Raw genomic sequence first — 14,477 nt, 5'->3', positions numbered from 1 at the left:
TAGGCTCTTGGCTTTGAACTGACCCTGCCCCAGCTATTGGGATCATTTGGGGAGTGAGCTAGCAGATGAAAGATCTCTTGCTTGGTCTCTGTCATTCTGTCTTTCAGAAACAACATTAAAGAAGGAACTGTTTTAAATCAAAGTCGTAGTACAATAAATGTTTAATATTTGTTCATATCCTAAGTGATATTGTATCTGGTTGATGATTCCTGGTATGGTCAAAAGACTACAAGGATTTAGAAAAAATCTTGTAATTTGAGGTTGATATAATTACTGAACATGAGGCCGGCGCCGTGGCTCAATAGGCTAATCCTCCGCCTAGCGGTGCCGGCACACCGGGTTCTAGTCCCGGTCGGGGCGCCGGATTCTGTCCCGGTTGCCCCTCTTCCAGGCCAGCTCTCTGCTATGGCCAGGGAGTGCAGTGGAGGATGGCCCAGGTGCTTGGGCCCTGCACCCCATGGGAGACCAGGAAAAGCACCTGGCTCCTGGCTCCTGCCATCGGATCAGCGCGGTGCGCCGGCTGCAGCGGCGGCCATTGGAGGGTGAACCAACGGCAAAAAGGAAGACCTTTCTCTCTCTGTCTCTCTCTCTCACTGTCCACTCTGCCTGTCAAAAATAAAAAAATAAAAATAAAAAAAAATAAAAAAAAATAATTACTGAACATGAAGTTAAATACAATATTTCTGATTTTACCAGGTGTCAACATTATCTCATTGCATTTTATTTATATTTCCAAAGAAACAAAGATGACATTCTAAAATAATCTATTTTATAGCATTAGTCTTCTCTTTCATAAAATTATTAATTGTGTTTCAAAATTAAGCATTTGAGGGGCTAGTACCGTGGCGTAGCAGGTAGGTAAAGCTGCCGCCTGCTGTGCTGGCATCTCCTGTAGGCACTGGTTTGAGTCTTGGCTGCTCCACTTCCAATCCAGCTCTCTGGTATAGCCTGTGAAAGCAGCAGAAAATAGCCCAAGTCCTTGGGCTCCTGCACCCTTGTGGAAGACCTGGGAAAAGCTCCTGGCTCCTGGCTTTGGATCGGCCCAGGTCCGGCCTTTGCAGCCATTTGGGGAGTGAACCAGCAGATAGAGGACTTCTCTCTCTCTAACTCTGCCTTTGAAATAAATAAATTAAGCATTTGAGAAGAAATTGCAGTGGGTCTATGATCCCAGATGTAAAAATTAGCAGCTCAACTCAGCACATCTTACTTGTTAGTATTCTCACATAATATCTCAATAAATTTATAAATAAATTTCTTTGCCAAGAAATCTAATTCATTTTAGGGCATTTATAATAAATCACAAATTACATTATTTAAGAGAAAATGATTTTTAAAGTTACTCACCTTACATATATTCAGTGTCAGAGTTAGTATTGTACTGAATAAAGGACATCTGTCACCTATTGTCTTTGTGAGCCAAAATTAGAGACAGCAACTTTTGTAAAAAGAATTTATTTGTGTGGCCAGCATAGGAGGTAGAGGCTAGTGCTCCAAATTACCTCTCTCCCTCCAGCTCACAAAGGGCTTCCCATAGGTACAGAAACAGAAGCTGGGATAAATTCAGGCGAGAGCTTGGGCTTTGGGGAATGGCCTTGGTGCACCTCTGTTCTTGCTGTGCCTCTGCCAGTTCTCAGGGGATCTGGTCTTGTGATCTTCAGTATCACATATCTTTCCATTGGCAGGTCTTGCATGCATCTGTCCTGATGAATTACCTTTTGAAAGAAACAGCAAATTTCCTCTCAATAAACAATTTGCAAGTGGTTAATGATTACAACAGGGTTGAAGAAATTAGTTCCTTTTTCGGCAAGGGAAGGGTCCCTTAATGGAAGAACTGTACTTCTGTATTTTGGAGGACTCTCTTACAAGAATTCTTTGAAAAGCATTATTTAGAAGGCTGGCATTGTGGCGTAGTAGGCTAAGCAGCACCGGCATCCATATGGACACTGGTTCATGTCCTGGCTATTCCTCTTTCCAGCTAGCTCTTTGCCATTACTTGAGAAAGCCGTGGAAGATCACCCAAGCGCTTGGGCCCCTGTGCCTGGGTGGGAGATGTGGAAAAAGCTCCTGGCTCTTGGCTCCTGGCTTTGGCTCAGCCCAGCTCCAGCCATTGTGACCATCTGGGGAGTGAACCACTAAATGGAAGACCTTTCTCTCTCTCTTTTTCTCTCCCTCTCTCTGTAACTCTACCTCTCAAATAAATAAATCTTAAAAAGGAAAGCATTATTTATTTGTAAGTTCATTGATTCAATAGTTTTTTTTTTTTTTTTTTTTTTTTGACAGGCAGAGTGGACAGTGAGAGAGAGAGAGACAGAGAGAAAGGTCTTCCTTTGCCTTTGGTTCACCCTCCAATAGCCGCCGTGGCCATTATATATCACAGGATATAATTTACATCTTTTTAATGAAAACTGTAGGGCAAGCAATTTTATTTCTAACTTTCTCAACAGTATCAATTTCTTTTTTAAAAAATTATTTATTAAAAGTCAGAGTTACAGATAGAGAGGAAGAGTCAGAGAGGTCTTCTATCCAGACCAGGATAGTTGCTTTGTAAAAAACATTGTTCAAATTTCAAGTGAATCTCTGCAGTTACCTTAGATGTTGAACCTTTCCTTTTAAATGGAAATACTTTTGAGCTGGCAATGTGGCACCGTGGGTTTTGCTCATGCTTACATTGCTAGCATCCCGTAATAGAGCGCTGGTTCAGGTATCAACTATTCTTTTTTTTTTTTTTTAAGATTTATTTATTTATTTGCAAGTCAGAGTTACACAGAAAGAGAAGAGGCAGAGAGAGAGATAGAGAGAGGTCTTCCATCCGATGGTTCACTCCCCGATTGGCCACAACTGCTGGAGCTGCGCCAATCCGAAACCAGGAGCCAGGAGCTTCCTCCAGGTCTCCCACGTGGGTGCAGGGGCCAAAGGACTTGGGCCATCTTCCACTGCTTTCCCAGGCCACAAGAGAGCTGGATTGGAAGTGGAGCAGCCAGGACTCGAACTGGCACACATATGGGATGCTGGCACTTCAGACCAGGGCATTAACTAGCTGCGCCACAGCACCAGCCCCCTCAAGTATCAACTATTCTTGTTTCTGATCCAGCTTTGAAAGATGGCCCAAGTGTGTGGGAGAGCTGATGGAGTTCCTGGTTCCTGGCTTTGGCCCAGCCCAGACCATGCTGTTGTTGCCATTTCTTGTCCATTTTAAATTTCTTCACTGCTGCTGATTAGAAGGCTCTATGTTTCCCAAAGGCGCCATGAGAAGGGATGACAGAAATCATACTTAGACACTGTATATATTGTTTTTGTTTTTCCTCTTTCCTATTCTTAAGCTCCACTTAATACAGTTTTTCTGCTTTTTGAGATAGGGTGCTCTTTGTGAATCCCTTGGCCTCTATAGTAGAATGCAGGATACTGTTGCCTAATGTGCTCTTCAGTGTCCAGTATACCATCCAAAAACATTATATTCTTGGTATTGTGTAACAGTAAACTCAAGATGTTCCTGTACCTTTGGTCAATCACCTCTTGGAACACATAAGTAATGCACCCATTGAATTCAGGCAGGACTCCCCTGGGAGGAGTCTATCAGCATGGCCGGCCTTTGTAATCCTCGTGCTGGAATAGTCAGCAATAATCTGTTAATCGCTAGTGGACTGGAAATGTGGTGGAGGATCGTTATCTTCTTAAATTGCCCATAGTCAGCTTCTCTGCTATAAGATATAAGTGACAAACATGAAGGCCATGCATTTGCCCTGTAGTCTTGACTGCTTTGGAAGGAGGACACCACTCTTTGTAGAGGCCCCAACATTTGCTTTAATACCCGTGCAGCCATTTCTTTGTTTCTCACACATGTAAAAATCAAACAGTTTATTGAACTGCAGTAATGCTAATACAAGTGCTCCAAAAACAGGCTTTTAAGAATATCAAGGGACCAGCATTGTTGCATAGCAGTTTAAGTCACTGCTTGCAATGATGGCATCCACATGGGTGCCCATTCGAGTCCCAGCTGATCCAGCTCCTTGCTAAAGCACCTGGGAAAGCAGCAGAAGATCACCCAAGTTCTTGTGCCCCTATATCCACATGAGAAACCTGGATGAAGCTCCTGGCTTCAGATCGGCCCAGCTCCAGCCATTGCAGCCATTTGGGGATGGAGGAATCTCTCCCCCCCCCCCCCACCGTAACTCTGCCTTTCAAATAAATAGAATGAATCTTGAAAAATACAGAATATTGAAGAACCACCATTGTGTTCCAGTCCTGCAGCACGGGCCTCCACCTGGGCACCAATTCTAGTCCCAAATGCTCCACTTCTGATCCAGCTCTCTGCTAATGTGCCCGGGATGGCAACAGAGGAAAGTCCAAGTGCTTGGGGCCCTGCACCTATGTGTGAAACCTGGATGAAGCGCCTAGCTCCTGGCTTTGGCCTGGCTCAGCCCCAGCCATTGCAGCCATTTGGGTAATAAATCAGCAGATGGAAGACCTCTCTCTATCTCCCCCTCTCTCTCCTTGTAACACTGCCTTTCAAATAGATAAAATAAATCTTAAAAAAAAAAATAGAAGACTGAATGCTTGATCACTCAGCCTATTCAATTGAAAAGCATCCATTTTTCGGCACTGTAGTTTACCATACTCAGGTTTAACAAGACCAGATTAGGGATCTAAATTTAGCAAAAGACAGCCATCCTCAAGAATCCTCAGTTTCTAGTGAATTTTGTTAAAGGTTTATTTATTTATTTGAAAGGCAGAGTTACAGAGAGGCACAGGTTCCCCAGATGGCCACAATGCCTGGAGCTGTACCAATCTGAAGCCAGGAGCCAGGTGCCTCCTCCAGGTCTCTGTCACAGGTTCAGGAGCCCATGGACTTGGGCCATCTTCTACTGCTTTCCCAGGCCACAACAGAGAGCTAGATTGGAAATGGAGCAGCCAGGACTCGAACTGGCACACATATGGGATGCCAACACTGCAGACCGGGGCTTTAACCCTCTGCACTATAGCAGAGGCCCTTCTAGTGGATTTTTGAAATAGCAACTTAGCATTTTTTTTCCTAGTAAAAAAGGCTGTATTGTCCACAAAAAATAAATCCTGGGACTGGCATTGTGGAACAGTGGGTTAAGCTACTGCCTGTGACACTGAGATCCTGTATGAGTGCTTTTTGAGTCCCAGCTACTCCATTTCTGACCCAGCTCCCTGCTAATGCACTGGGGAAAGCAGCAGAAGGTGACTGAGTACTTGTGCCCCTGCACCCATGTGTGTGACCCAGACGAAGCGCCTGGCTCTTCTCTTCAGCCTGGCCCAGCCCCGGCACTTTGCCCATTTGAAAAGTGAACCAGCACAAGAATCTCTTTGTCTTTCTCTTTATATACATAACTCTGCTTTTTAACTGAATAAATACGTCTTTGAAATGTTTTAAAATAAACTCAATACATTATAGTTTCTCTAGATATGTGTGCCATTTCTTTAGACAATTTATATTCTTACTGGCTCTGAAGTTGCACATGACTATAATGTTCCCATCAGGGATTTCCTCAGTAGGTGCAGTGATCAGGGTATTATCTGCATACTGCAATATGGTTCTGTACACTTTAATTCCTTTGAATACCAACCCTGGGTTTCCTTGAAGATAGGAGAATTTTCAAACCAGCAATCCAGCAGTATTATTACTTCTGGTGAGAGAATGGTTCCTCCCATTCAAAAGCAAGTATCTTGGGATTTAGAAAGAAAAAGGAAGCAGAGAAGTTATCTTAAATCCAGCACTGTATAAAACTTGCTGTCCGTGGGTGGGCTAGCCAGTAGAGTGTAAGGATTAGATATGTTAGGGTGTATGCAGGATGTATGCCTGGACTGTATTACTGAAAGTACCAAGATCATGAACACATCCACAGTCTTTCATTCTTGAATGACTTTTAAAAACAGGTTTTATTTATTTTTCTTTGAAAGGCATAAAAAGAGACAGAGTTAGTTCTTCCACTTGCTGGCTCACTCCCCAAATGCCCACAGCAGCTGGGTCTAGGAACTAGAAATTCAGTCTTCATCTCCCATGTGAGTGGCAGGTACCTACTTGAAACATGGTGCCTCCCAGGGTGCACAGGAGTAGGAATCTGGAGTCAGATGCAGAACTGGAACACGAACCAAGGCACTCCCATGTGGAATGCAGACTTCCAAACTGCATCATTTTTCTTTAAAGATTTTATATATTTATTTGAGAGGTAGAGTTACAGACAGAGAGAGGGAGAGACAGAGAGAAAGGTCTTCCATCCATTGGTTCACTCCCCAGACGGCCGCAATGGCCAGAGCTGAGCTGATCCAAAACCAGGAGCTTCTTCCAGCTCTCCCACATGGGTGCAGGGTGTAAGCACTTGGGCAATTTTTCACTGCTGTCCCAGGCCGTAGCAGAGAGCTGGATCAGAAGAGAGCAGCCGGGACACGAACCAGCGCCCATATGGGATTCTGGAGACTCAAAGGCTTAGGCCCCTGTACCACAGTGCCTGCCCACCCCAAGCAACATCTTAGTCACTATGCCAAAGGCCCATCTGTTGTCTTGGCTTTTTAACAGGTAGAATGGGAGTATTGCATGGGAATATTGATTACAGCAAGGATTCCTTTTATAGATTCTGCTGTCAAGGGACACTGGTTTACCCAGGACCAGTGATTCGCCTCTTTAATTCTACTCTTACTGGACTGGCAGTGGTCACTGATCCCCCTGAGTCTTGTGCCCACTTGTACAGATTAATTCAGCTTAGAACCTTTGCAGGAATTTGTTCTTGTTCAGGCACTGGTGTATTTGCAGTAAGTTTGAGCAGAAACCCTCAACTCTCAGGAACCTGGATCTAAATGTTCACTTATTCCAGTTTATGAGGCTCCTAATTTAGATAGTGTCTCTTCCTAAAGGGGAACAGGGCATTCTGATATAAGCATAAGGGAATGCATTAACAGTTTTTACCCCTACTTCATAGACCGAGGGCTCTAGAAATCTTAGTCTTTTTCCTGATATTCTTTTATTATTATATATTTTAAGAAAAATATTTATTTATTATTTGAAAGTCAGCATTACACACACACACACACACAGAGAGAGAGATCTATCTGCTGGTTCATTCCCTAAGTAGCCACAATGACCAGGGCTGGGCCAGGCTGAAGCCAGGAGCCAGTAGCTTCATCCAAGTCTCCCACGTGCGTGTCAAGGGCCCAAGCATTGAGGCCATCTTCTACTGATTTCTCAGGTACATTAGCAGGGAATTGTATCAGAAGTAGAGTAGCCAAGACACAAACCAGTGTCTATATGGAATGCTGGCATTGTAGGTAGCAGCTTATGCTGCTGTATCACAACATCAATTTCTATATTACATCTTTTATCAGGAAGATCTTCATTTTTGATATTTAATACAAATGACGTATCTCTAGTCTTAATCATAAGTGTAACTTTGCCTCCAACTAAGGTTACCTGGGGTCCTCAGGGGAAATCAAGATCTGATAGTCCGGAGTCTGGAGCCAACTGGGGAGCCCCATAGCCCTGACATATCTCTTTTCAGACAAAGGAAGTTGGCTTGGCCCAGTCCTGTCTGAATCCTCACCTCTCTGGGGACAGTTCAAGCATTTCTGCTTCCAGTGGCCTTCCTATTTGCAGTAAGCACACTGATTATCCCCCAGCTGTGTTGGTGGCTTTCTTTCTGGTTCCTTGGTGGAAGCCATTGTCATTCTTCCATAGTATCACTTTCAGCAGACTGAAGGGCCACAGCTAACAGGGCAGCTTGTCTCTGCATCTTTTTTGCCTTCTTTTTTTTGCTAGTCACATCTCAGTTGTTAAATACTAAAAGACATCTCAAATGAGTAGGTTTAGCATCAGGGTGTAACATCAATGATTGAGGCTTTCTCCAGTTGTGTTGGTTACTCTTGGATGTGCAGTAGTTATTTAGAAACACTGCACTGGGGCCAGAGTTGTGCACGGTGGATTAAGCTGCTGCTTCCCATATTGGAATGCTGGTTCAAGTCCTGGCTCCTCTGCTTCTGATCCAGCTCCCTGCTAATGTGCCTAGGAAAACAGTAGAAAATGGACTAAATACTTATGTCCCTGCCAACCACGTGGGAGACCCAGGTCAAGTTCCAGCCTCCTAGGTTGGGCCTGATCTGACCCAGGCTAATGTCATTTAGAGAATTAGAATTAGAATGACAGTGTATTAGAGATTTCTGTCTGTCTGTCTCTCACTCTCTCTCTGTCTCTTGCATTAATAAATAAATCTTTTAAAAAACAGTGCACTGCTCTGGGCATCAGACTCCTGCTTTGCGTATTGTCTGAGGCAGTCCTGCAACATTGCAAAAACATGATGAGATTTCCCCATGGTCCTGCTGCACCTCTCAAGGGTTCAATTGTTGGGAGGGTGACTGACCAGCCACATTGCCTTCAGTGAGAGGCTTCTAATGTTTCGGGATTTCTCTTGTTCCTCAGGGTCAATTGAATCCCATTTAAGACAGGTCTCTGGCACAACCTTTTTTTTCAAGATTTATTTTTTATTTGAAAGTCGGAGTTACAGAGAGAGAGAAAGATCTTCCATCTGCTGGTTCAGGTGACTGCAACGGCCAGCGTTGGGTCTCCTAAATGGGTGGCAGGGACCCTTTGGCCTGACACAACCTCTTTATTGGATCTCCTAAACCCTTATTCTGGCTGGTATTTATCATCTGTTCTTGGCTTTCAGCAGAACAGCCAACTTCTCAGAAGGGAGAGGAGTCAACAGACTTTGATGTCTGCTAAGTTAGATGGTATATAGAGAAAATCCATTCTGTTGCTTAATAAATTCCTCTGGCTCAGGTCTCCACCCTCTGGTGTGTGTCTTTCAGTTACATGAATCAGTTATGGAAAAGGGCACGTGGGCATTAGCAGGTTACCTCTACCACTAGCACCTGCCTCAGAGGTGGCATCCCAGGCTAGTAGTCAGTTCCTAGTCTAGTGGCACTGTCTGGCAGGGAAGGGTAAAGGGTTTGGGGATGGCTGAACTTACAGCCAAGAGACTACCTGATGAAGAGAGCAGATTTGACCCCAAGTGCACTGGGGTTAGAAAGTTTGGGTCCCTGACCTCCTGCACTCGCAAGGGCACGTTGTGGGCATTGGACCTCTTAGGGCTGATCAGCTGTGAAGGAGCTGAAGCTGAAGTCTGAGCATGGACTATCCTCACGTAAGCTTCTCCTAATCCCATGCTTTGCAGCCTGGAGGGCAATTCTTTTCATCTAAAGCGTTTTGTAGTATGGGAAACACTTTCAAAATCTAAGGTTCTACCTTCAGTTCATAAATTTTACATTTTCTCTGCCATAAAGCTCTGCACATGGGGGATTTCCTCCCACTCTTAGTCTTTTCACAGCATAAGTCCAATTATAATGTGCTGTTAAATTGTAGAGTGCCATTTCTGCCCGTCTTTTTCTACCTTCTAATGAACACTGCAGTCAGGCCATGTTACAGAGAAAGATCATCTGCTTCCCTGTCAATGGGATTATCCAAAGGTCTTCAAATTCTGGAGGATGCAGTCCACCTCTATTCTAGAATTCTTACTCAGAGATTGTTTTTAATTTCCAGTGAAAAAGATTTATTTATTTAATAGGCAGAGAGAGGGAGGTGTTGTCCACTTGCTGTTTCATTGCCCAGGAGGTGACAACAGCAGGGACTGGGCCAGGCAGAACCCATGAGCCTGGAACTTCTTTTGGTTCTTCCACATTATTCACAGAGACCCAAGTACATAACTTCCCAGACATACTCTCTGGGACCTGGATTGGAAGTGGAATAACCAGGGCTTGCATGACACTGCAATTTGGGATGTATACCTCTCCGGCAGTACCTTATCTGTTGTACCAGATTTATTCTGAATATGGATACTGACCTGACCCTTTACACATAACTGGTCACTCCAGTCCCTGAAATATAAAAATAAGAAGTCTATTTGGTCTTGTATTTCTCTCTTAAGTAGCCAGGCACTTCCAGAAGTTAATGCCAGCAATCAGTTCTGGGACAGAGCAACTCAGGAGGATAGACTCCCTGTGACTTTGACTTAATAAAAAGAGAGGAGGAAGGTAGCTGTAATTCTTCATGCGTTTCTAGGAGAAAGGCAACCCTCTGTGCAGTTCTTTTCTGACCACACCATTCATGAGTGTGACAGACAACATCCTCAAAATGAGATAGCAAATTGGGCAAGTGCAGACACTGAGTATGATAGGGGGCAAACACTAGAGGCAGCGTATGAGGAAGTGAAAGTGGAAGATTGCCATGGCCCATCAGAGAGTACCAAGAAAGAAACACAGAAAGTATGAGACCTTGCCTGAGAGGCCAGCCTGAAAAAATAAAAAAAGACAAGGAAAAAGTGCCAAGCATCCACGACAACTTTCCAAACCAGAGATGATGATAAGTATCTTGATGACTTTGTTTTGTTTTAAGATTTTTTTTTTTAATTTCTTTGAAGGGCAGAGAGAGAAAAAGAGAAAGACCTTCCATTTGCTGGTTCACTTTCCAAATGGCTGCAATAACTAGGACCCAGTTACTGGGCCAGGCTGAAGCCAGGAGCCAGGAACTGTTCTGATTCCCCATGTGGGTGCAGGGGCCCAAGGATTTGAGCCATCTTTGGCTGCTTTCCCAGGCACATTAGTAGGGAGCTAGATTGGAAGTGGAGTAGTCAGGACTCAAATTGGTGCCCATATGGGATGTCAGTGTCACAGGCAACAGCTTTACCCTCTGTGCTGCAACACCAGCCCCTGGCGTATCTTCGTGACTTTGGAGCTATTCAAACCCTTGCTTTGTCACTGGTTAAATGTGTTAAAGGGACTCTAACCTGCTCTATGAGGGCATCCCTTTACCTAGTTTGTGGGATCTTCAGGGTTCAGAAGCCAGGGGTTACACAGATAATGCTAGACTACTCAAAGATATAGCCCTTATCACCATACAATGGGAGTCTGCTGAGACTTCCTCCAAGCAAAAATGCTCAGTGCAGCCCATGGGCATCCTGAGGGGCACTGACGCTGGAGCACACGCACAAGCACTGTGGAGAGAACCAACACATGGGGCCTGATCCCCAAGTTCCAATAGCATGAACAAGCTAGCCTCGTGCTCTGCCCTGTCTTCTGCTCTGTTCATTAGAAACTGGGGAGTTAGAAGGCCAACAGCGCTGAGGGGTGGGGTCCCATCTGGGCCACTCAAAATTTGGTCCTATTTCCTAGTGAGTTCTTAGCAGTGCACTGGGAGTTGTCATGCAAAGTAACTTGTTGCAAATAAGACCATGGTAAGTAATTTCTGAAGTCATGATTCCATGAGCCAGGAAAATTGGTATCATTAATTCTTGGGGGCAGGGGATGAATATATTAGTGGGGAAGCTTTGGCATCACACAGGTGTGTACAGAACATGCAGATGCAGCTCAGCAGCATGTCCCAGCATATATGGTGTGTTAGAGCAGGAAGGCATAGTTTTTCTGGAATGGAGACCTTAGCATTAACATGAAGCAAAAGGTGACCTTTGGATACTTTGTGACTGTCTGCAGTCTTTTCTTTTGCAGTAGGATCTGATCCATTCCCAGGTGCTGTGGATTTCGTATCTTCCTGCAATGTGACTGAAAAGTTGAAGACAGCTTTGGAGAGCATCAGGTGCTTTTAGGAGCCACGGTCAAATCTTGATCCACCTGGGGCATCAGCCAGTGAAAGCACCCTGGTGCCATCTGCCCTTCTGTGTATCTACAACTTTTTCAGGGGGTTCTAAGAACTCAGAATTGGCCAGAGTTTTCTTCAGGGTAGAGTCTTAGCTCCAGCCAAATTGGCACTTTCAGACAAAATCCCCAATTCCATTGGTTGTTCAGAAGATATATTCTTGTGCTGATGTAAATAAACCTCAGGGAAGCCATCATCTCACTGAGAATGTTGTATCTCTGGCTGGGCAGAGGTACAGGAGGCCAGGCTGTAGCGTTTCCTTGCAGATGGGAGCCAGCTAGAACTCCAAGTGAATGGTCTCCCTGGGTATTTTCCCCTGCTGGCTGCCAGGAAAGATCAAGAGAGCCTCACTGGTCCATCTCTTTAATGAATGAATGAGTGTGTGTGTGTGTGTGTGTTTCCTATCTTGTGAGTCCCTTTGGGCAATGCTTCTGTTGTATATTTATGGTGTGTGTATGGATTTAATATAGTAAAACATTTACGTCTCATATATGTAACTAAATGCTTGTACTCCTAAGGATTAAAATTCATGGGACTTCACCATAGGGAATGTAGAAAGGCCATAAATATATATATGTATGTTAGTTTATACCTGCATAAACACATACATTATATGGATATAAAGAAACTGTAACTCAGGGCCTCAGTGTTGGTGAAGGATCTTTATGGGTTTCTCCCTCAAAAATTTCCTCTCAGGTAAATGAACTCACACACAAGCAACTTTAAATTAATAAGTAACAGCAGTTCTTTCTAAGCATAAGAATAGAAAGAAAATAGACAGTCAAATCTACAGAATGGACAATCAGTATACAAAGAAAAAGAAACCTAGTACAAAGAAACAAACAAAATTTGAATCAAACATGTTTGTTTATTTTAGAGAGGCCAGTGAACCCTCTTTTCCTCTAGTGGTAAAATCTTTTTTAAAAGATTTATTTATTTATTTGAAAGTCAGAGTTACACAGAGAGAGGAAAGGCAGAGAGAGAGAGAGAGAGAGAGAGGTCTTCCATCCGCTGGTTCACTCCCCAGTTGGCCACAATGGCCGGAGCTGAGCCACTCCGAAGCCAGGAGCCAGGCTTCTTCTGGGTCTCCGATGTGGGTACAGGGGCCCAAGGACTTGGGCCATCTTCTACTGCTTTCCCAGGCCATAGCAGAGAGCTGGATCAGAAGAGGAGCAACCAAGTTTTGAACCGACGCTCATATGGGATGCCAGCGCTTCAGGCCAGGGCTTTAACACACTGTGCCACAGTGCCAGCTCCTGTTGGTAAAATCTTTGTCAAAGAACATTCCAGGAGAATTTGTTGATCATTCCAGCTGACCTCTGGCTGACATAAACACTTGGAGCCTGGCCCTTCAACCAGACCAAGCTAAAATTAAAACATTCCCAATATGATGCTGGCTTCCTTCACACATAGCTGCACGAGGATAAGAAGCCATATTTTGAACAGGTGATAGGATTTGCAGTGTAGCCTCACAATGCTGAGGATGGAGCTCAGGGTCTACCTTGAGGAGAACTTGCTGTGAGGCACTGGGAATACATAGGAAGGAAGAGGGCTTCTAGTAAGCGCACAAGCTTACCAGGGTTTCAGATATCTATGGAACTTTGGAAATATCCCAGAGCCAGGGTAAGAGTCGCTAACTCTGGAGACTTAACATTGTTTGTCCAGTAATTTCTTTCCATGTCCACATGGATGCAGACATGGTCCCCCACAGGCCCACTGCCCCAGGTGGGAGGTTGCCTGCTCATTATCTAGACTGGACAAAGCTGGGAATCAAGGTGCCTTGAGGACTCCTTTTCCAGGTACCCTACAGACCCAAGGATAGATCAGATGTCTGTTTAGAGAGACTTGGGAGGGAGCAACATCAATGGGTTTAAATCAGAATGTTAGGCCTCCCCATTCAAAAGTAAATGGATGAGGAGTATAGGTAACAGGGGTTTCCATTTCAGGCCAAGAGGTTCAGGCCCAGGTATTTAAAGGTGTGGTGCTGGGATGTTGATGTGCGTCCTAAAGGCAAAGAGTTGGACATAGAGGACTCAGGCCGTTCAGAGAACCTTTGGGCTCTCAGCCCTAGGAAGCTTTCAGATAACACTCAGGGCTTCAGTGTTGGTGAAGGATCTTAACGGGTTTCTCCCTCAAAAATTTCCTCTTGGGTAAATAAACTCACACATAAACAACTGTAAATTAATAAGTAACAACAACACAAATATGTATGTGTTCACATGTTAGTATGTATAAATGAAGGTAACATACGTAAACATTACAATGAAAATATATGGAGGATCTATGAAATGCATACAGTTTATTCAAAAACATGTTTCTCAATCTGTGGGTGATTTGTTGTACCATGTAGGATACCACAGTGCAGATTATTTTATATAGGTACACTTACATGTGTAGAGCTATACCTTACAACTAAATTATATGGATAAATACAGCTTTTAAATCTCTCAAACAGGAGTATATAAATGAATGTATAACAAGTGTGCAACAGATGTGTAAAAGCATTACCCAAGGAAGCGCTACAAACACAAACACTCTGGTTCGTGTAAACAAGGATGAGGGCCAGCATTATGTCATAGAGTTAAGCCCCTACCTGCAGCATTGGCATCCGTATGAGCACCAGTTCAAATCCCAGCTGTTTCACTTGCAATGCAACTTCTAATGGCCTGGGAAAGTAATGGAAGATGGCCAAGTCCTTGGGCCCCTGCACCCATATGAGAGACCTTCAGCTTGGCCCAGCCTCAGCCATTGCAGCCATCTGGGGAGTTAACAAGTGAATAGAAGACCTCTCTCTCTCTCTCTCTCTCATGCTTCCTTTCAA

At 44.2% G+C, this 14,477-nt stretch overlaps 1 long non-coding RNA gene across 2 annotated transcripts in view; it reads left to right on the top strand.

The window, feature by feature from the left end:
- LOC103351305 (uncharacterized) overlaps positions 1–11,852 on the top strand; it is a 41,999-nt gene extending 30,147 nt beyond the window's left edge. For both annotated transcript variants that reach the window (XR_007910854.2, XR_011382637.1), the window contains exon 6: positions 11,509–11,852. This is a non-coding gene — a long non-coding RNA (uncharacterized lncRNA). The remainder of the gene's footprint in view (positions 1–11,508) is intronic.
- The last annotated feature ends 2,625 nt before the right edge of the window (positions 11,853–14,477 follow it).

This window comes from Oryctolagus cuniculus, chromosome 15 (assembly GCF_964237555.1).
Source record: "Oryctolagus cuniculus chromosome 15, mOryCun1.1, whole genome shotgun sequence".
Classification (NCBI taxonomy): Eukaryota; Metazoa; Chordata; class Mammalia; order Lagomorpha; family Leporidae; genus Oryctolagus; species Oryctolagus cuniculus.
Note: the sequence above shows the minus strand (reverse complement) of the source record. Positions and strands in the feature narration are given on the sequence as shown.